Source organism: Pseudophryne corroboree, chromosome 3, assembly GCF_028390025.1.
Source record: "Pseudophryne corroboree isolate aPseCor3 chromosome 3, aPseCor3.hap2, whole genome shotgun sequence".
Classification (NCBI taxonomy): domain Eukaryota; kingdom Metazoa; phylum Chordata; class Amphibia; order Anura; family Myobatrachidae; genus Pseudophryne; species Pseudophryne corroboree.
The window spans coordinates 441022852-441042736 of NC_086446.1; the positions used below are offsets into that span (position 1 = coordinate 441022852).

Consider the following 19885-nt stretch of genomic DNA (forward strand, 5'->3'; position numbering starts at 1 on the left):
CTAGATTTCTACCACTGAACCACCAATGATCCACAGATGCTTATTTTTAAACTTACTCATGTACTTTAGTGTACAAAACAAAGCAGGAGAGTCAGGATGCCTTCCCTTTCCATCACCACAACTCCTCGGTTACCAAGCATTGCTAACTCAGTCGGTAAAGCATGAGACTCTTAATCTCAGGGTCGTGGGTTCGAGCCCCACATTGGGCGGATGTTTTTTTTCTTTTCCTGTACCATTGTATGTGGAACACTGTCAACTTGCACCACCACAGCGCAAATGGCTGTCCTCACTTTCACAAAATGCACTGCCATATCAGCAAAAACTCAGGACTGCATTGGCCGGGAATCAAACCCAGGCCTCCCGCATGGAAGGCGAGAATTCTACCACTGAACCACCAATGCTCCACAGGTACTTAATTTTACACTTACTCGGGTACTTTAGTGTATGAAACAAAGCAGGAGTGTCAGGATGCCTTGCCTTGCCTTGCCATCACCTCCATGCATTCGCAACCAAGCATGGCTAGCTCAGTCGGTAGAGCATGAGACTCTTAATCTCAGGGTCGTGGGTTCGAGCCCCACGTTGGGCGGATGTTTTTTCTTTTCCTGTACCATTGTATGTGGAACACTGTCAACTTGCACCACCACAGCGCAAATGGCTGTCTTCACTTTCACAAAATGCACTGCCATATCAGCAAAAACTCAGGACTGCATTGGCCGGGAATCGAACCCAGGCCTCCCGCGTGGCAGGCGAGAATTCTACCACTGAACCACCAATGCTCCACAGATACTTAATTTTACACTTACTCGTGTACTTTAGTGTATGAAACAAAGCAGGAGTGTCAGGATGCCTTGCCTTACCATCACCTCCATACATTCTCAACCGAGCCCGGCTAGCTCAGTCGGTAGAGCATGAGACTCTTAATCTCAGACTCGTGGGTTCGAGCCCCACGTTGGGTGGATGTTATTTCTTTTCCTGTACCATTGTATGTGGAACACTGTATACTTGCACCACCACAGCGCAAATGGCTGTCCTCACTTTCACAAAATACACTGCCATATCAGCAAAAACTCAGGACTGCATTGGCCGGGAATCGATTCCGGGCCTCATGCGTGGCAGGCGAGAATTCTACCACTGAACCAACAATGCTCCACAGATGCCTAATTTTACACTTACTCATGCACTTTAGTGTATAAAACAAAGCAGGAGTGTCAGGATGCCTTGCCTTGCCATCGCCTCCAAGCCTACGTAACCAAGCCCGACTAGCACAGTCACTAGAGCATAAGACTATTAATCTTAGGGTCATGTATTTGAGCTCCATGTTGGGCAGTTGTTTTTTTCTCTTTCTGTACCATTGAATGTGGAACAGTGTATACTTGCATCACCACAGCGCAAATTGCTGTCCTCACTTTCACAAAATGCACTGCCCTATCAGCAAAAACTCAGGAATGTATTGACCGGGAATTGAACCCGGCCTCCCACGTGGCCGGCTAGATTTCTACCACTGAACCACCAATGATCCACAGATGCTTAATTTTAGACTTACTCATGTACTTTAGTGTACAAAACAAAGCAGGAGAGTCAGGATGCCTTGCCATCACCACAACGCCTCGGTTACCAAGCATTGCTAACTCAGTCGGTAAAGCATGAGACTCTTAATCTCAGGGTCGTGGGTTCGAGCCCCACATTGGGCGGATGTTTTTTTTCTTTTCCTGTACCATTGTATGTGGAACACTGTCAACTTGCACCACCACAGCGCAAATAGCTGTCCTCACTTTCACAAAATGCACTGCCATATCAGCAAAAACGCAGGACTGCATTGGCCGTGAATCGAACCCAGGCCTCCCGCGTGGCAGGCGAGAATTCTACCACTGAACCACCAATGCTCCACAGATACTTAGTTTTACACTTACTCGTGTACTTTAGTGTATGAAACAAAGCAGGAGTGTCAGGATGCCTTGCCTTGCCATCACCTCCATACATTCTCAACCAAGCCTGGCTATCTCAGTCGGTAGAGCATGAGACTCTTAATCTCAGGGTTGTGGGTTAGAGCCCCATGTTGGGTGGATGTGTTTTCTTTTCCTGTACCATTGTATGTGGAACACTCTATACTTGCACCACCACAGCGCAAATGGCTGTCCTCACTTTCACAAAATACACTGCCATATCAGCAAAAACTCAGGACTGCATTAGCCGGGAATCGAACCCTGGCCTCCCGCGTGGCAGGCAAGAATTCTACCACTGAACCACCAATGCTCCACAGATACTTGGTTTTACACTTACTCGTTTACTTTAGTGTATGAAACAAAGCAGGAGTGTCAGGATGCCTTGCCTTGCCATCACCTCCATACATTCTCAACCAAGCCCGGCTAGCTCAGTCGGTAGAGCATGCGACTCTTAATCTCAGGGTCGTGGGTTAGAACCCCACGTTGGGCGGATGTTTTTTCTTTTCCTGTACCATTGTATGTGGAACACTGTATACTTGCACCACCACAGCGCAAATGGCTGTCCTCACTTTCACAAAATACACTGCCATATCAGCAAAAACTCAGGACTGCATTGGCCGGGAATCAATTCCGGGCCTCACGCGTGGCAGGCGAGAATTCTACCACTGAACCACCAATGCTCCACAGATGCCTAATTTTACACTTACTCGTGTACTTTAGTGTATAAAACAAAGCAGGAGTGTCAGGATGCCTTGCCTTGCCATCACCTCCAAGCCTACGTAACCTAGCCCGACTAGCACAGTCGCTAGAGAATAAGACTATTAATCTTAGGGTCATGTATTTGAGCTCCATGTTGGGCAGTTGTTTTTTTCTCTTCCTGTACCATTGTATGTGGAACAGTGTATACTTGCATCACCACAGCGCAAATGGCTGTCCTCACTTTCACAAAATGCACTGCCCTATCAGCAAAAACTCAGGAATGTATTGACCGGGAATTGAACCCGGCCTCCCACGTGGCCGTCTATATTTCTACCACTGAACCACCAATGATCCACAGATGCTTATTTTTAAACTTACTCATGTACTTTAGTGTACAAAACAAAGCAGGAGAGTCAGGATGCCTTCCCTTTCCATCACCACAACTCCTCGGTTACCAAGCATTGCTAACTCAGTCGGTAAAACATGAGACTCTTAATCTCAGGGTCGTGGGTTCGAGCCCCACATTGGGCGGATGTTTTTTTTCTTTTCCTGTACCATTGTATGTGGAACACTATCAACTTGCACCACCACAGCGCAAATGGCTGTCCTCACTTTCACAAAATGCTCTGCCATATCAGCAAAAACTCAGGACTGCATTGGCCGGGAATCAAACCCGGGCCTCCTGCGTGGCAGGCGAGAATTCTACCACTGAACCACCAATGCTCCACAGATACTTAATTTTACACTTACTCGTGTACTTTAGTGTATGAAACAAAGCAGGAGTGTCAGGATGCCTTGCCTTGCCATCACCTCTATACATTCTCAACCAATCCTGGCTAGCTCAGTCGCTAGAGCATAAGACTATTAATCTTAGGGTCATGTATTTGAGCTCCATGTTGGGCAGTTGTTTTTTTCTCTTCCTGTACCATTGTATGTGGAACAGTGTATACTTGCATCACCACAGCGCAAATGGCTGTCCTCACTTTCACAAAATGCACTGCCCTATCAGCAAAAACTCAGGAATGTATTGACCGGGAATTGAACCCGGCCTCCCACGTGGCCGGCTAGATTTCTACCACTGAACCACCAATGATCCACAGATGCTTAATTTTAGACTTACTCATGTACTTTAGTGTACAAAACAAAGCAGGAGAGTCAGGATGCCTTCCCTTTCCATCACCACAACTACTCGGTTACCAAGCATTGCTAACACATTCGGTAAAGCATGAGACTCTTAATCTCAGGGTCGTGGGTTCGAGCCCCACATTGGGCGGATGTTTTTTTTCTTTTCCTGTACCATTGTATGTGGAACACTGTCAACTTGCACCACCACAGCGCAAATGGCTGTCCTCACTTTCACAAAATGCACTGCCATATCAGCAAAAACTCAGGACTGCATTGGCCGGGAATCGAACCCGGGCCTCCCGCGTGGCAGGCGAGAATTCTACCACTGAACCACCAATGCTCCACAGATACTTAATTTTACACTTACTCGTGTACTTTAGTGTATGAAACAAAGCAGGAGTGTCAGGATGCCTTGCCTTGCCATCACCTCCAAGCCTACGTAACCAAGCCCGACTAGCACAGTCGCTAGAGCATAAGACTATTAATCTTAGGGTCATGTATTTGAGCTCCATGTTGGGCAGTTGTTTTTTTCTCTTCCTGTACCATTGTATGTGGAACAGTGTATACTTGCATCACCACAGCGCAAATGGCTGTCCTCACTTTCACAAAATGCACTGCCCTATCAGCAAAAACTCAGGAATGTATTGACCGGGAATTGAACCCGGCCTCCCACGTGGCCGGCTAGATTTCTACCACTTAACCACCGATGATCCACAGATGCTTAATTTTAGACTTACTCATGTACTTTAGTGTACAAAACAAAGCAGGAGAGTCAGGATGCCTTGCCTTGCCTTCACCACAACTCCTTGGTTACCAAGCATTGCTAACTCAGTCGGTAAAGCATGAGACTCTTAATCTCAGGGTCGTGGGTTCGAGCCCCACATTGGGTGGATGATTTTTTTCTTTTCCTGTACCATTGTATGTGGAACACTGTCAACTTGCACCACCACTGCGCAAATGGCTGTCCTCACTTCCACAAAATGCACTGCCATATCAGCAAAAGCTCAGGACTGCATTAGCCGGGAATCGAACCCGGGCCTCCCGCGTGGCAGGCGAGAATTCTACCACTGAACCACCAATACTCCACAGGTGCCTTATTTTACACTTACTCATGTACTTTAGTGTATAAAACAAAGCAGGAGTGTCAGGATGCCTTGCCTTGCCATCACCTCCAAGCCTACGTAATCAAGCCCGACTAGCACAGTCGCTAGAGCATAAGACTATTAATCTTAGGGTTATGTATTTGAGCTCCATGTTGGGCAGTTGTTTTTTTTCTCTTCCTTTACCATTGTATGTGGAACAGTGTATACTTTCATCACCATAGCGCAAATGGCTGTCCTCACTTTCACAAAATGCACTGCCCTATCAGCAAAAACTCAGGAATGTATTGACCGGGAATTGAACCCGGCCTCCCACGTGGCCGGCTAGATTTCTACCACTGAACCACCAATGATCCACAGATGCTTCATTTTAGACTTACTCATGTACTTTAGTGTACAAAACAAAGCATGAGAGTCAGGATGCCTTGCCATCACCACAACGCCTCGGTTACCAAGCATTGCTAACTCAGTCGGTAAAGCATGAGACTCTTAATCTCAGGGTCGTGGGTTCGAGCCCCACATTGGGCGGATGTTTTTTTTCTTTTCCTGTACCATTGTATGTGGAACACTGTCAACTTGCACCACCACAGCGCAAATGGCTGTCCTCACTTTCACAAAATGCACTGCCATATCAGCAAAAACTCAGGACTGCATTGGCCGTGAATCGAACCCAGGCCTCCCGCGAGGCAGGCGAGAATTCTACCACTGAACCACCAATGCTCCACAGATACTTAGTTTTACACTTACTCGTGTACTTTAGTGTATGAAACAAAGCAGGAGTGTCAGGATGCCTTGCCTTGCCATCACCTCCATACATTCTCAACCAAGCCTGGCTATCTCAGTCGGTAGAGCATGAGACTCTTAATCTCAGGGTTGTTGGTTAGAGCCCCATGTTGGGTGGATGTGTTTTCTTTTCCTGTACCATTGTATGTGGAACACTCTATACTTGCACCAACACAGCGCAAATGGCTGTCCTCACTTTCACACTTACTCGTGTACTTTAGTGTATGAAACAAAGCAGGAGTGTCAGGATGCCTTGCCTTGCCATCACCTCCATACATTCTCAACCAAGCCTGGCTATCTCAGTCGGTAGAGCATGAGACTCTTAATCTCAGGGTTGTTGGTTAGAGCCCCATGTTGGGTGGATGTGTTTTCTTTTCCTGTACCATTGTATGTGGAACACTGTATACTTGCACCACCACAGCGCAAATGGCTGTCCTCACTTTCACAAAATACACTGCCATATCAGCAAAAACTCAGGACTGCATTGGCCGGGAATCGATTCCGGGCCTCACGCGTGGCAGGCGAGAATTCTACCACTGAACCACCAATGCTCCACAGATGCCTAATTTTACACTTACTCATGTACTTTAGTGTATAAAAAAAAGGAGGATTGTCAGGATGCCTTGCCTTGCCATCACCTCCAAGCCTACGTAACCAAGCCCGACTAGGACAGTCGCTAGAGCATAAGACTATTAATCTTAGGGTCATGTATTTGAGCTCCATGTTGGGCAGTTGTTTTTTTCTCTTCCTGTACCATTGTATGTGGAACAGTGTATACTTGCATCACCACAGCGCAAATGGCTGTCCTCACTTTCACAAAATGCACTGCCCTATCAGCAAAAACTCAGGAATGTATTGACCGGGAATTGAACCCGGCCTCCCACGTGGCCGGCTAGATTTCTACCACTGAACCACCAATGATCCACAGATGCTTAATTTTAGACTTACTCATGTACTTTAGTGTACAAAACAAAGCAGGAGAGTCAGGATGCCTTCCCTTTCCATCACCACAACTACTCGGTTACCAAGCATTGCTAACACATTCGGTAAAGCATGAGACTCTTAATCTCAGGGTCGTGGGTTCGAGCCCCACATTGGGCGGATGTTTTTTTTCTTTTCCTGTACCATTGTATGTGGAACACTGTCAACTTGCACCACCACAGCGCAAATGGCTGTCCTCACTTTCACAAAATGCACTGCCATATCAGCAAAAACTCAGGACTGCATTGGCCGGGAATCGAACCCGGGCCTCCCGCGTGGCAGGCGAGAATTCTACCACTGAACCACCAATGCTCCACAGATACTTAATTTTACACTTACTCGTGTACTTTAGTGTATGAAACAAAGCAGGAGTGTCAGGATGCCTTGCCTTGCCATCACCTCCAAGCCTACGTAACCAAGCCCGACTAGCACAGTCGCTAGAGCATAAGACTATTAATCTTAGGGTCATGTATTTGAGCTCCATGTTGGGCAGTTGTTTTTTTCTCTTCCTGTACCATTGTATGTGGAACAGTGTATACTTGCATCACCACAGCGCAAATGGCTGTCCTCACTTTCACAAAATGCACTGCCCTATCAGCAAAAACTCAGGAATGTATTGACCGGGAATTGAACCCGGCCTCCCACGTGGCCGGCTAGATTTCTACCACTTAACCACCGATGATCCACAGATGCTTAATTTTAGACTTACTCATGTACTTTAGTGTACAAAACAAAGCAGGAGAGTCAGGATGCCTTGCCTTGCCTTCACCACAACTCCTTGGTTACCAAGCATTGCTAACTCAGTCGGTAAAGCATGAGACTCTTAATCTCAGGGTCGTGGGTTCGAGCCAAACATTGGGTGGATGATTTTTTTCTTTTCCTGTACCATTGTATGTGGAACACTGTCAACTTGCACCACCACTGCGCAAATGGCTGTCCTCACTTTCACAAAATGCACTGCCATATCAGCAAAAGCTCAGGACTGCATTGGCCGGGAATCGAACCCGGGCCTCCCGCGTGGCAGGCGAGAATTCTACCACTGAACCACCAATGCTCCACAGGTGCCTTATTTTACACTTACTCATGTACTTTAGTGTATAAAACAAAGCAGGAGTGTCAGGATGCCTTGCCTTGCCATCACCTCCAAGCCTACGTAATCAAGCCCGACTAGCACAGTCGCTAGAGCATAAGACTATTAATCTTAGGGTTATGTATTTGAGCTCCATGTTGGGCAGTTGTTTTTTTCTCTTCCTGTACCATTGTATGTGGAACAGTGTATACTTTCATCACCATAGCGCAAATGGCTGTCCTCACTTTCACAAAATGCACTGCCCTATCAGCAAAAACTCAGGAATGTATTGACCGGGAATTGAACCCGGCCTCCCACGTGGCCGGCTAGATTTCTACCACTGAACCACCAATGATCCACAGATGCTTCATTTTAGACTTACTCATGTACTTTAGTGTACAAAACAAAGCATGAGAGTCAGGATGCCTTGCCATCACCACAACGCCTCGGTTACCAAGCATTGCTAACTCAGTCGGTAAAGCATGAGACTCTTAATCTCAGGGTCGTGGGTTCGAGCCCCACATTGGGCGGATGTTTTTTTTCTTTTCCTGTACCATTGTATGTGGAACACTGTCAACTTGCACCACCACAGCGCAAATGGCTGTCCTCACTTTCACAAAATGCACTGCCATATCAGCAAAAACTCAGGACTGCATTGGCCGTGAATCGAACCCAGGCCTCCCGCGTGGCAGGCGAGAATTCTACCACTGAACCACCAATGCTCCACAGATACTTAGTTTTACACTTACTCGTGTACTTTAGTGTATGAAACAAAGCAGGAGTGTCAGGATGCCTTGCCTTGCCATCACCTCCATACATTCTCAACCAAGCCTGGCTTTCTCAGTCGGTAGAGCATGAGACTCTTAATCTCAGGGTTGTTGGTTAGAGCCCCATGTTGGGTGGATGTGTTTTCTTTTCCTGTACCATTGTATGTGGAACACTCTATACTTGCACCACCACAGCGCAAATGGCTGTCCTCACTTTCACAAAATTTACTGCCATATCAGCAAAAACTCAGGACTGCATTAGCCGGGAATCGAACCCTGGCCTCCCGCGTGGCAGGCGAGAATTCTACCACTGAACCACCAATGCTCCACAGATACTTGGTTTTACACTTACTCATGTACTTTAGTGTATGAAACAAAGCAGGAGTGTCAGGATGCCTTGCCTTGCCATCACCTCCATACATTCTCAACCAAGCCCGGCTAGCTCAGTCGGTAGAGCATGAGACTCTTAATCTCAGGGTCGTGGGTTAGAGCCCCACGTTGGGCGGATGTTTTTTCTTTTCCTGTACCATTGTATGTGGAACACTGTATACTTGCACCACCACAGCGCAAATGGCTGTCCTCACTTTCACAAAATACACTGCCATATCAGCAAAAACTCAGGACTGCATTGGCCGGGAATCAATTCCGGGCCTCACGCGTGGCAGGCGAGTATTCTACCACTGAACCACCAATGCTCCACAGATGCCTAATTTTACACTTACTCGTGTACTTTAGTGTACAAAACAAAGCAGGAGTGTCAGGATGCCTTGCCTTGCCATCACCTCCAAGCCTACGTAACCTAGCCCGACTAGCACAGTCGCTAGAGCATAAGACTATTAATCTTAGGGTCATGTATTTGAGCTCCATGTTGGGCAGTTGTTTTTTTCTCTTCCTGTACCATTGTATGTGGAACAGTGTATACTTGCATCACCACAGTGCAAATGGCTGTCCTCACTTTCACAAAATGCACTGCCCTATCAGCAAAAACTCAGGAATGTATTGACCGGGAATTGAACCCGGCCTCCCACGTGGCCGGCTATATTTCTACCACTGAACCACCAATGATCCACAGATGCTTATTTTTAAACTTACTCATGTACTTTAGTGTACAAAACAAAGCAGGAGAGTCAGGATGCCTTCCCTTTCCATCACCACAACTCCTCGGTTACCAAGCATTGCTAACTCAGTCGGTAAAGCATGAGACTCTTAATCTCAGGGTCGTGGGTTCGAGCCCCACATTGGGCGGATGTTTTTTTTCTTTTCCTGTACCATTGTATGTGGAACACTGTCAACTTGCACCACCACAGCGCAAATGGCTGTCCTCACTTTCACAAAATGCACTGCCATATCAGCAAAAACTTAGGACTGCATTGGCCGGGAATCGAACCCGGGCCTCCCGCGTGGCAGGCGAGAATTCTACCACTGAACCACCAATGCTCCACAGATGCCTAATTTTACACTTACTCATGTACTTTAGTGTATAAAAAAAAGGAGGATTGTCAGGATGCCTTGCCTTGCCATCACCTCCAAGCCTACGTAACCAAGCCCGACTAGGACAGTCGCTAGAGCATAAGACTATTAATCTTAGGGTCATGTATTTGAGCTCCATGTTGGGCAGTTGTTTTTTTCTCTTCCTGTACCATTGTATGTGGAACAGTGTATACTTGCATCACCACAGCGCAAATGGCTGTCCTCACTTTCACAAAATGCACTGCCCTATCAGCAAAAACTCAGGAATGTATTGACCGGGAATTGAACCCGGCCTCCCACGTGGCCGGCTAGATTTCTACCACTGAACCACCAATGATCCACAGATGCTTAATTTTAGACTTACTCATGTACTTTAGGGTACAAAACAAAGCAGGAGAGTCAGGATGCCTTGCCTTGCCATCACCACAACTGCTCGGTTACCAAGCATTGCTAACTCAGTCGGTAAAGCATGAGACTCTTAATCTCAGAATCGTGGGTTTCGAGCCCCACATTGGGCAGATGTTTTTTTTCTTTTCATGTACCATTGTATGTGGAACACTGTCAACTTGCACCACCACAGCGCAAATGGCTGTCCTCACTTTCACAAAATGCACTGCCATATCAGCAAAAACTCAGCACTGCATTGGCCGGGAATCGAACCCAGGCCTCCCGCGTGGCAGGCGAGAATTCTACCACTGAACCACCAATGCTCCACAGATACTTAATTTTACACTTACTCGTGTACTTTAGTGTATGAAACAAAGCAGGAGTGTCAGGATGCCTTGCCTTGCCATCACCTCCATACAATCTCAACCAAGCCTGGCTAGCTCAGTCGGTAGAGCATGAGACTCTTAATCTCAGGGTCGTGGGTTCGAGCCCCACGTTGGGCGGATGTTTTTTCTTTTCCTGTACCATTGTATGTGGAACACTGTATACTTGCACCACCACAGCGCAAATGGCTGTCCTCACTTTCACAAAATGCACTGCCATATCAGCAAAAACTCAGGACTGTATTGGCCGGGAATCGAACCCGTGCCTCCCGCGTGGCAGGCGAAAATTCTACCACTGAACCACCAATGCTCCACAGATGCCTAATTTTACACTTACTCATGTACTTTAGTGTATAAAACAAAGCAGGAGTGTCAGGATGCCTTGCCTTGCCATCACCTCCAAGCCTACGTAACCAAGCCCGACTAGCACAGTCGCTAGAGCATAAGACTATTAATCTTAGGGTCATGTATTTGAGCTCCATGTTGGGCAGTTGTTTTTTTCTCTTCCTGTACCATTGTATGTGGAACAGTGTATACTTGCATCACCACAGCGCAAATGGCTGTCCTCACTTTCACAAAATGCACTGCCCTATCAGCAAAAACTCAGGAATGTATTGACCGGGAATTGAACCCGGCCTCCCACGTGGCCGGCTAGATTTCTACCACTGAACCACCAAAGATCCACAGATACTTAATTTTAGACTTACTCATGTACTTTAGTGTACAAAACAAAGCAGGAGAGTCAGGATGCCTTGCCTTGCCATCACCACAACTCCTCGGTTACCAAGCATTGCTAACTCAGTCGGTAAAGCATGAGACTCTTAATCTCAGGGTCGTGGGTTCGAGCCCCACATTGGGCGGATGTTTTTTTTCTTTTCCTGTACCATTGTATGTGGAACACTGTCAACTTGCACCACCACTGCGCAAATGGCTGTCCTCACTTTCACAAAATGCACTGCCATATCAGCAAAAGCTCAGGACTGCATTGGCCGGGAATCGAACCCGGGCCTCCCGCGTGGCAGGCGAGAATTCTACCACTGAACCACCAATGCTCCACAGATGCTTTATTTTACACTTACTCATGTACTTTAGTGTATAAAACAAAGCAGGAGTGTCAGGATGCCTTGCCTTGCCATCACCTCCAAGCCTACGTAATCAAGCCCGACTAGCACAGTTGCTAGAGCATAAGACTATTAATCTTAGGGTTATGTATTTGAGCTCCATGTTGGGCAGTTGTTTTTTTCTCTTCCTGTACCATTGTATGTGGAACAGTGTATACTTTCATCACCATAGCGCAAATGGCTGTCCTCACTTTCACAAAATGCACTGCCCTATCAGCAAAAACTCAGGAATGTATTGACCGGGAATTGAACCCGGCCTCCCACGTGGCCGGCTAGATTTCTACCACTGAACCACCAATGATCCACAGATGCTTCATTTTAGACTTACTCATGTACTTTAGTGTACAAAACAAAGCATGAGAGTCAGGATGCCTTGCCATCACCACAACGCCTCGGTTACCAAGCATTGCTAACTCAGTCGGTAAAGCATGAGACTCTTAATCTCAGGGTCGTGGGTTCGAGCCCCACATTGGGCGGATGTTTTTTTTCTTTTCCTGTACCATTGTATGTGGAACACTGTCAACTTGCACCACCACAGCGCAAATGACTGTCCTCACTTTCACAAAATGCACTGCCATATCAGCAAAAACTCAGGACTGCATTGGCCGTGAATCGAACCCAGGCCTCCCGCGTGGCAGGCGAGAATTCTACCACTGAACCACCAATGCTCCACAGATACTTAGTTTTACACTTACTCGTGTACTTTAGTGTATGAAACAAAGCAGGAGTGTCAGGATGCCTTGCCTTGCCATCACCTCCATACATTCTCAACCAAGCCTGGCTATCTCAGTCGGTAGAGCATGAGACTCTTAATCTCAGGGTTGTTGGTTAGAGCCCCATGTTGGGTGGATGTGTTTTCTTTTCCTGTACCATTGTATGTGGAACACTCTATACTTGCACCACCACAGCGCAAATGGCTGTCCTCACTTTCACAAAATTTACTGCCATTTCAGCAAAAACTCAGGACTGCATTAGCCGGGAATCGAACCCTGGCCTCCCGCGTGGCAGGCGAGAATTCTACCACTGAACCACCAATGCTCCACAGATACTTGGTTTTACACTTACTCATGTACTTTAGTGTATGAAACAAAGCAGGAGTGTCAGGATGCCTTGCCTTGCCATCACCTCCATACATTCTCAACCAAGCCCGGCTAGCTCAGTCGGTAGAGCATGAGACTCTTAATCTCAGGGTCGTGGGTTAGAGCCCCACGTTGGGCGGATGTTTTTTCTTTTCCTGTACCATTGTATGTGGAACACTGTATACTTGCACCACCACAGCGCAAATGGCTGTCCTCACTTTCACAAAATACACTGCCATATCAGCAAAAACTCAGGACTGCATTGGCCGGGAATCAATTCCGGGCCTCACGCGTGGCAGGCGAGTATTCTACCACTGAACCACCAATGCTCCACAGATGCCTAATTTTACACTTACTCATGTACTTTAGTGTATAAAACAAAGCAGGAGTGTCAGGATGCCTTGCCTTGCCATCACCTCCAAGCCTACGTAACCAAGCCCGACTAGCACAGTCGCTAGAGCATAAGACTATTAATCTTAGGGTCATGTATTTGAGCTCCATGTTGGGCAGTTGTTTTTTTCTCTTCCTGTACCATTGTATGTGGAACAGTGTATACTTGCATCACCACAGCGCAAATGGCTGTCCTCACTTTCACAAAATGCACTGCCCTATCAGCAAAAACTCAGGAATGTATTGACCGGGAATTGAACCCGGCCTCCCACGTGGCCGGCTAGATTTCTACCACTGAACCACCAAAGATCCACAGATACTTAATTTTAGACTTACTCATGTACTTTAGTGTACAAAACAAAGCAGGAGAGTCAGGATGCCTTGCCTTGCCATCACCACAACTCCTCGGTTACCAAGCATTGCTAACTCAGTCGGTAAAGCATAAGACTCTTAATCTCAGGGTCGTGGGTTCGAGCCCCACATTGGGCGGATGTTTTTTTTCTTTTCCTGTACCATTGTATGTGGAACACTGTCAACTTGCACCACCACTGCGCAAATGGCTGTCCTCACTTTCACAAAATGCACTGCCATATCAGCAAAAGCTCAGGACTGCATTGGCCGGGAATCGAACCCGGGCCTCCCGCGTGGCAGGCGAGAATTCTACCACTGAACCACCAATGCTCCACAGATGCTTTATTTTACACTTACTCATGTACTTTAGTGTATAAAACAAAGCAGGAGTGTCAGGATGCCTTGCCTTGCCATCACCTCCAAGCCTACGTAATCAAGCCCGACTAGCACAGTCGCTAGAGCATAAGACTATTAATCTTAGGGTTATGTATTTGAGCTCCATGTTGGGCAGTTGTTTTTTTCTCTTCCTGTACCATTGTATGTGGAACAGTGTATACTTTCATCACCATAGCGCAAATGGCTGTCCTCACTTTCACAAAATGCACTGCCCTATCAGCAAAAACTCAGGAATGTATTGACCGGGAATTGAACCCGGCCTCCCACGTGGCCGGCTAGATTTCTACCACTGAACCACCAATGATCCACAGATGCTTCATTTTAGACTTACTCATGTACTTTAGTGTACAAAACAAAGCATGAGAGTCAGGATGCCTTGCCATCACCACAACGCCTCGGTTACCAAGCATTGCTAACTCAGTCGGTAAAGCATGAGACTCTTAATCTCAGGGTCGTGGGTTCGAGCCCCACATTGGGCGGATGTTTTTTTTCTTTTCCTGTACCATTGTATGTGGAACACTGTCAACTTGCACCACCACAGCGCAAATGACTGTCCTCACTTTCACAAAATGCACTGCCATATCAGCAAAAACTCAGGACTGCATTGGCCGTGAATCGAACCCAGGCCTCCCGCGTGGCAGGCGAGAATTCTACCACTGAACCACCAATGCTCCACAGATACTTAGTTTTACACTTACTCGTGTACTTTAGTGTATGAAACAAAGCAGGAGTGTCAGGATGCCTTGCCTTGCCATCACCTCCATACATTCTCAACCAAGCCTGGCTATCTCAGTCGGTAGAGCATGAGACTCTTAATCTCAGGGTTGTTGGTTAGAGCCCCATGTTGGGTGGATGTGTTTTCTTTTCCTGTACCATTGTATGTGGAACACTCTATACTTGCACCACCACAGCGCAAATGGCTGTCCTCACTTTCACAAAATTTACTGCCATATCAGCAAAAACTCAGGACTGCATTAGCCGGGAATCGAACCCTGGCCTCCCGCGTGGCAGGCGAGAATTCTACCACTGAACCACCAATGCTCCACAGATACTTGGTTTTACACTTACTCATGTACTTTAGTGTATGAAACAAAGCAGGAGTGTCAGGATGCCTTGCCTTGCCATCACCTCCATACATTCTCAACCAAGCCCGGCTAGCTCAGTCGGTAGAGCATGAGACTCTTAATCTCAGGGTCGTGGGTTAGAGCCCCACGTTGGGCGGATGTTTTTTCTTTTCCTGTACCATTGTATGTGGAACACTGTATACTTGCACCACCACAGCGCAAATGGCTGTCCTCACTTTCACAAAATACACTGCCATATCAGCAAAAACTCAGGACTGCATTGGCCGGGAATCAATTCCGGGCCTCACGCGTGGCAGGCGAGTATTCTACCACTGAACCACCAATGCTCCACAGATGCCTAATTTTACACTTACTCATGTACTTTAGTGTATAAAACAAAGCAGGAGTGTCAGGATGCCTTGCCTTGCCATCACCTCCAAGCCTACGTAACCAAGCCCGACTAGCACAGTCGCTAGAGCATACGACTATTAATCTTAGGGTCATGTATTTGAGCTCCATGTTGGGCAGTTGTTTTTTTCTCTTCCTGTACCATTGTATGTGGAACAGTGTATACTTGCATCACCACAGCGCAAATGGCTGTCCTCACTTTCACAAAATGCACTGCCCTATCAGCAAAAACTCAGGAATGTATTGACCGGGAATTGAACCCGGCCTCCCACGTGGCCGGCTAGATTTCTACCACTGAACCACCAAAGATCCACAGATACTTAATTTTAGACTTACTCATGTACTTTAGTGTACAAAACAAAGCAGGAGAGTCAGGATGCCTTGCCTTGCCATCACCACAACTCCTCGGTTACCAAGCATTGCTAACTCAGTCGGTAAAGCATGAGACTCTTAATCTCAGGGTCGTGGGTTCGAGACCCACATTGGGCGGATGTTTTTTTTCTTTTCCTGTACCATTGTATGTGGAACACTGTCAACTTGCACCACCACTGCGCAAATGGCTGTCCTCACTTTCACAAAATGCACTGCCATATCAGCAAAAGCTCAGGACTGCATTGGCCGGGAATCGAACCCGGGCCTCCCGCGTGGCAGGCGAGAATTCTACCACTGAACCACCAATGCTCCACAGATGCTTTATTTTACACTTACTCATGTACTTTAGTGTATAAAACAAAGCAGGAGTGTCAGGATGCCTTGCCTTGCCATCACCTCCAAGCCTACGTAATCAAGCCCGACTAGCACAGTCGCTAGAGCATAAGACTATTAATCTTAGGGTTATGTATTTGAGCTCCATGTTGGGCAGTTGTTTTTTTCTCTTCCTGTACCATTGTATGTGGAACAGTGTATACTTTCATCACCATAGCGCAAATGGCTGTCCTCACTTTCACAAAATGCACTGCCCTATCAGCAAAAACTCAGGAATGTATTGACCGGGAATTGAACCCGGCCTCCCACGTGGCCGGCTAGATTTCTACCACTGAACCACCAATGATCCACAGATGCTTCATTTTAGACTTACTCATGTACTTTAGTGTACAAAACAAAGCATGAGAGTCAGGATGCCTTGCCATCACCACAACGCCTCGGTTACCAAGCATTGCTAACTCAGTCGGTAAAGCATGAGACTCTTAATCTCAGGGTCGTGGGTTCGAGCCCCACATTGGGCGGATGTTTTTTTTCTTTTCCTGTACCATTGTATGTGGAACACTGTCAACTTGCACCACCACAGCGCAAATGGCTGTCCTCACTTTCACAAAATGCACTGCCATATCAGCAAAAACTCAGGACTGCATTGGCCGTGAATCGAACCCAGGCCTCCCGCGTGGCAGGCGAGAATTCTACCACTGAACCACCAATGCTCCACAGATACTTAGTTTTATACTAACTCGTGTACTTTAGTGTATGAAACAAAGCAGGAGTGTCAGGATGCCTTGCCTTGCCATCACCTCCATACATTCTCAACCAAGCCTGGCTATCTCAGTCGGTAGAGCATGAGACTCTTAATCTCAGGGTTGTTGGTTAGAGCCCCATGTTGGGTGGATGTGTTTTCTTTTCCTGTACCATTGTATGTGGAACACTCTATACTTGCACCACCACAGCGCAAATGGCTGTCCTCACTTTCACAAAATTTACTGCCATATCAGCAAAAACTCAGGACTGCATTAGCCGGGAATCGAACCCTGGCCTCCCGCGTGGCAGGCGAGAATTCTACCACTGAACCACCAATGCTCCACAGATACTTGGTTTTACACTTACTCATGTACTTTAGTGTATGAAACAAAGCAGGAGTGTCAGGATGCCTTGCCTTGCCATCACCTCCATACATTCTCAACCAAGCCCGGCTAGCTCAGTCGGTAGAGCATGAGACTCTTAATCTCAGGGTCGTGGGTTAGAGCCCCACGTTGGGCGGATGTTTTTTCTTTTCCTGTACCATTGTATGTGGAACACTGTATACTTGCACCACCACAGCGCAAATGGCTGTCCTCACTTTCACAAAATACACTGCCATATCAGCAAAAACTCAGGACTGCATTGGCCGGGAATCAATTCCGGGCCTCACGCGTGGCAGGCGAGTATTCTACCACTGAACCACCAATGCTCCACAGATGCCTAATTTTACACTTACTCGTGTACTTTAGTGTATAAAACAAAGCAGGAGTGTCAGGATGCCTTGCCTTGCCATCACCTCCAAGCCTACGTAACCTAGCCCGACTAGCACAGTCGCTAGAGCATAAGACTATTAATCTTAGGGTCATGTATTTGAGCTCCATGTTGGGCAGTTGTTTTTTTCTCTTCCTGTACCATTGTATGTGGAACAGTGTATACTTGCATCACCACAGCGCAAATGGCTGTCCTCACTTTCACAAAATGCACTGCCCTATCAGCAAAAACTCAGGAATGTATTGACCGGGAATTGAACCCGGCCTCCCACGTGGCCGGCTATATTTCTACCACTGAACCACCAATGATCCACAGATGCTTATTTTTAAACTTACTCATGTACTTTAGTGTACAAAACAAAGCAGGAGAGTCAGGATGCCTTCCCTTTCCATCACCACAACTCCTCGGTTACCAAGCATTGCTAACTCAGTCGGTAAAGCATGAGACTCTTAATCTCAGGGTCGTGGGTTCGAGCCCCACATTGGGCGGATGTTTTTTTTCTTTTCCTGTACCATTGTATGTGGAACACTGTCAACTTGCACCACCACAGCGCAAATGGCTGTCCTCACTTTCACAAAATGCACTGCCATATCAGCAAAAACTTAGGACTGCATTGGCCGGGAATCGAACCCGGGCCTCCCGCGTGGCAGGCGAGAATTCTACCACTGAACCACCAATGCTCCACAGATACTTAATTTTACACTTACTCGTGTACTTTAGTGTATGAAACAAAGCAGGAGTGTCAGGATGCCTTGCCTTGCCATCACCTCTATACATTCTCAACCAATCCTGGCTAGCTCAGTCGGTAGAAAATGAGACTCTTAATCTCAGGGTCGTGGGTTCGAGCCCCACGTTGGGCGGATGTTTTTTCTTTTCCTGTACCATTGTATGTGGAACACTGTATACTTGCACCACCACAGCGCAAATGGCTGTCCTCACTTTCACAAAATACACTGCCATATCAGCAAAAACTCAGGACTGCATTGGCCGGGAATCGATTCCGGGCCTCACGCGTGGCAGGCGAGAATTCTACCACTGAACCACCAATGCTCCACAGATGCCTAATTTTACACTTACTCATGTACTTTAGTGTATAAAAAAAAGGAGGATTGTCAGGATGCCTTGCCTTGCCATCACCTCCAAGCCTACGTAACCAAGCCCGACTAGGACAGTCGCTAGAGCATAAGACTATTAATCTTAGGGTCATGTATTTGAGCTCCATGTTGGGCAGTTGTTTTTTTCTCTTCCTGTACCATTGTATGTGGAACAGTGTATACTTGCATCACCACAGCGCAAATGGCTGTCCTCACTTTCACAAAATGCACTGCCCTATCAGCAAAAACTCAGGAATGTATTGACCGGGAATTGAACCCGGCCTCCCACGTGGCCGGCTAGATTTCTACCACTGAACCACCAATGATCCACAGATGCTTAATTTTAGACTTACTCATGTACTTTAGGGTACAAAACAAAGCAGGAGAGTCAGGATGCCTTGCCTTGCCATCACCACAACTGCTCGGTTACCAAGCATTGCTAACTCAGTCGGTAAAGCATGAGACTCTTAATCTCAGAATCGTGGGTTTCGAGCCCCACATTGGGCAGATGTTTTTTTTCTTTTCATGTACCATTGTATGTGGAACACTGTCAACTTGCACCACCACAGCGCAAATGGCTGTCCTCACTTTCACAAAATGCACTGCCATATCAGCAAAAACTCAGGACTGCATTGGCCGGGAATCGAACCCAGGCCTCCCGCGTGGCAGGCGAGAATTCTACCACTGAACCACCAATGCTCCACAGATACTTAATTTTACACTTACTCGTGTACTTTAGTGTATGAAACAAAGCAGGAGTGTCAGGATGCCTTGCCTTGCCATCACCTCCATACAAACTCAACCAAGCCTGGCTAGCTCAGTCGGTAGAGCATGAGACTCTTAATCTCAGGGTCGTGGGTTCGAGCCCCACGTTGGGCGGATGTTTTTTCTTTTCCTGTACCATTGTATGTGGAACACTGTATTCTTGCACCACCACAGCGCAAATGGCTGTCCTCACTTTCACAAAATACACTGCCATATCAGCAAAAACTCAGGACTGCATTGGCCGGGAATCGATTCCGGGCCTCACGCGTGGCAGGCGAGAATTCTACCAC

The 19885-nt window shown here is 47.0% G+C and overlaps 34 non-coding genes across 34 annotated transcripts; 9 read left to right on the forward strand and 25 right to left on the reverse strand.

Moving 5' to 3' along the window:
- Positions 1 to 330: 330 nt before the first annotated feature.
- TRNAG-UCC (transfer RNA glycine (anticodon UCC)) lies at positions 331 to 401 on the reverse strand. Its single transcript has one exon. It is a non-coding gene; the product is annotated as a tRNA-Gly (tRNA).
- Positions 402 to 513: 112 nt separating this feature from the next.
- Positions 514 to 586, forward strand: TRNAK-CUU (transfer RNA lysine (anticodon CUU)). Its single transcript has one exon. It is a non-coding gene; the product is annotated as a tRNA-Lys (tRNA).
- Positions 587 to 705: 119 nt separating this feature from the next.
- Positions 706 to 776, reverse strand: TRNAG-GCC (transfer RNA glycine (anticodon GCC)). The gene has a single exon. It is a non-coding gene; the product is annotated as a tRNA-Gly (tRNA).
- Positions 777 to 883: 107 nt separating this feature from the next.
- TRNAK-CUU (transfer RNA lysine (anticodon CUU)) lies at positions 884 to 956 on the forward strand. Its single transcript has one exon. It is a non-coding gene; the product is annotated as a tRNA-Lys (tRNA).
- Positions 957 to 1812: 856 nt separating this feature from the next.
- On the reverse strand, positions 1813 to 1883 carry TRNAG-GCC (transfer RNA glycine (anticodon GCC)). The gene has a single exon. It is a non-coding gene; the product is annotated as a tRNA-Gly (tRNA).
- Positions 1884 to 2182: 299 nt separating this feature from the next.
- On the reverse strand, positions 2183 to 2253 carry TRNAG-GCC (transfer RNA glycine (anticodon GCC)). The gene has a single exon. It is a non-coding gene; the product is annotated as a tRNA-Gly (tRNA).
- A 107-nt stretch (positions 2254 to 2360) lies between these two features.
- Positions 2361 to 2433, forward strand: TRNAK-CUU (transfer RNA lysine (anticodon CUU)). The gene has a single exon. It is a non-coding gene; the product is annotated as a tRNA-Lys (tRNA).
- An 861-nt stretch (positions 2434 to 3294) lies between these two features.
- Positions 3295 to 3365, reverse strand: TRNAG-GCC (transfer RNA glycine (anticodon GCC)). Its single transcript has one exon. It is a non-coding gene; the product is annotated as a tRNA-Gly (tRNA).
- A 671-nt stretch (positions 3366 to 4036) lies between these two features.
- TRNAG-GCC (transfer RNA glycine (anticodon GCC)) lies at positions 4037 to 4107 on the reverse strand. The gene has a single exon. It is a non-coding gene; the product is annotated as a tRNA-Gly (tRNA).
- Positions 4108 to 4778: 671 nt separating this feature from the next.
- Positions 4779 to 4849, reverse strand: TRNAG-GCC (transfer RNA glycine (anticodon GCC)). The gene has a single exon. It is a non-coding gene; the product is annotated as a tRNA-Gly (tRNA).
- Positions 4850 to 6872: 2023 nt separating this feature from the next.
- Positions 6873 to 6943, reverse strand: TRNAG-GCC (transfer RNA glycine (anticodon GCC)). Its single transcript has one exon. It is a non-coding gene; the product is annotated as a tRNA-Gly (tRNA).
- A 671-nt stretch (positions 6944 to 7614) lies between these two features.
- TRNAG-GCC (transfer RNA glycine (anticodon GCC)) lies at positions 7615 to 7685 on the reverse strand. The gene has a single exon. It is a non-coding gene; the product is annotated as a tRNA-Gly (tRNA).
- A 666-nt stretch (positions 7686 to 8351) lies between these two features.
- TRNAG-GCC (transfer RNA glycine (anticodon GCC)) lies at positions 8352 to 8422 on the reverse strand. Its single transcript has one exon. It is a non-coding gene; the product is annotated as a tRNA-Gly (tRNA).
- A 299-nt stretch (positions 8423 to 8721) lies between these two features.
- TRNAG-GCC (transfer RNA glycine (anticodon GCC)) lies at positions 8722 to 8792 on the reverse strand. Its single transcript has one exon. It is a non-coding gene; the product is annotated as a tRNA-Gly (tRNA).
- A 107-nt stretch (positions 8793 to 8899) lies between these two features.
- TRNAK-CUU (transfer RNA lysine (anticodon CUU)) lies at positions 8900 to 8972 on the forward strand. Its single transcript has one exon. It is a non-coding gene; the product is annotated as a tRNA-Lys (tRNA).
- Positions 8973 to 9833: 861 nt separating this feature from the next.
- TRNAG-GCC (transfer RNA glycine (anticodon GCC)) lies at positions 9834 to 9904 on the reverse strand. The gene has a single exon. It is a non-coding gene; the product is annotated as a tRNA-Gly (tRNA).
- Positions 9905 to 10576: 672 nt separating this feature from the next.
- Positions 10577 to 10647, reverse strand: TRNAG-GCC (transfer RNA glycine (anticodon GCC)). Its single transcript has one exon. It is a non-coding gene; the product is annotated as a tRNA-Gly (tRNA).
- A 107-nt stretch (positions 10648 to 10754) lies between these two features.
- TRNAK-CUU (transfer RNA lysine (anticodon CUU)) lies at positions 10755 to 10827 on the forward strand. The gene has a single exon. It is a non-coding gene; the product is annotated as a tRNA-Lys (tRNA).
- A 119-nt stretch (positions 10828 to 10946) lies between these two features.
- Positions 10947 to 11017, reverse strand: TRNAG-GCC (transfer RNA glycine (anticodon GCC)). Its single transcript has one exon. It is a non-coding gene; the product is annotated as a tRNA-Gly (tRNA).
- Positions 11018 to 11688: 671 nt separating this feature from the next.
- On the reverse strand, positions 11689 to 11759 carry TRNAG-GCC (transfer RNA glycine (anticodon GCC)). The gene has a single exon. It is a non-coding gene; the product is annotated as a tRNA-Gly (tRNA).
- A 666-nt stretch (positions 11760 to 12425) lies between these two features.
- Positions 12426 to 12496, reverse strand: TRNAG-GCC (transfer RNA glycine (anticodon GCC)). The gene has a single exon. It is a non-coding gene; the product is annotated as a tRNA-Gly (tRNA).
- A 299-nt stretch (positions 12497 to 12795) lies between these two features.
- On the reverse strand, positions 12796 to 12866 carry TRNAG-GCC (transfer RNA glycine (anticodon GCC)). Its single transcript has one exon. It is a non-coding gene; the product is annotated as a tRNA-Gly (tRNA).
- Positions 12867 to 12973: 107 nt separating this feature from the next.
- Positions 12974 to 13046, forward strand: TRNAK-CUU (transfer RNA lysine (anticodon CUU)). The gene has a single exon. It is a non-coding gene; the product is annotated as a tRNA-Lys (tRNA).
- An 861-nt stretch (positions 13047 to 13907) lies between these two features.
- Positions 13908 to 13978, reverse strand: TRNAG-GCC (transfer RNA glycine (anticodon GCC)). Its single transcript has one exon. It is a non-coding gene; the product is annotated as a tRNA-Gly (tRNA).
- Positions 13979 to 14644: 666 nt separating this feature from the next.
- On the reverse strand, positions 14645 to 14715 carry TRNAG-GCC (transfer RNA glycine (anticodon GCC)). Its single transcript has one exon. It is a non-coding gene; the product is annotated as a tRNA-Gly (tRNA).
- Positions 14716 to 15014: 299 nt separating this feature from the next.
- On the reverse strand, positions 15015 to 15085 carry TRNAG-GCC (transfer RNA glycine (anticodon GCC)). Its single transcript has one exon. It is a non-coding gene; the product is annotated as a tRNA-Gly (tRNA).
- A 107-nt stretch (positions 15086 to 15192) lies between these two features.
- On the forward strand, positions 15193 to 15265 carry TRNAK-CUU (transfer RNA lysine (anticodon CUU)). The gene has a single exon. It is a non-coding gene; the product is annotated as a tRNA-Lys (tRNA).
- Positions 15266 to 16126: 861 nt separating this feature from the next.
- Positions 16127 to 16197, reverse strand: TRNAG-GCC (transfer RNA glycine (anticodon GCC)). The gene has a single exon. It is a non-coding gene; the product is annotated as a tRNA-Gly (tRNA).
- Positions 16198 to 16863: 666 nt separating this feature from the next.
- On the reverse strand, positions 16864 to 16934 carry TRNAG-GCC (transfer RNA glycine (anticodon GCC)). The gene has a single exon. It is a non-coding gene; the product is annotated as a tRNA-Gly (tRNA).
- A 299-nt stretch (positions 16935 to 17233) lies between these two features.
- TRNAG-GCC (transfer RNA glycine (anticodon GCC)) lies at positions 17234 to 17304 on the reverse strand. Its single transcript has one exon. It is a non-coding gene; the product is annotated as a tRNA-Gly (tRNA).
- A 107-nt stretch (positions 17305 to 17411) lies between these two features.
- Positions 17412 to 17484, forward strand: TRNAK-CUU (transfer RNA lysine (anticodon CUU)). Its single transcript has one exon. It is a non-coding gene; the product is annotated as a tRNA-Lys (tRNA).
- An 861-nt stretch (positions 17485 to 18345) lies between these two features.
- Positions 18346 to 18416, reverse strand: TRNAG-GCC (transfer RNA glycine (anticodon GCC)). The gene has a single exon. It is a non-coding gene; the product is annotated as a tRNA-Gly (tRNA).
- Positions 18417 to 19458: 1042 nt separating this feature from the next.
- TRNAG-GCC (transfer RNA glycine (anticodon GCC)) lies at positions 19459 to 19529 on the reverse strand. The gene has a single exon. It is a non-coding gene; the product is annotated as a tRNA-Gly (tRNA).
- A 107-nt stretch (positions 19530 to 19636) lies between these two features.
- On the forward strand, positions 19637 to 19709 carry TRNAK-CUU (transfer RNA lysine (anticodon CUU)). Its single transcript has one exon. It is a non-coding gene; the product is annotated as a tRNA-Lys (tRNA).
- Positions 19710 to 19885: the final 176 nt, after the last annotated feature.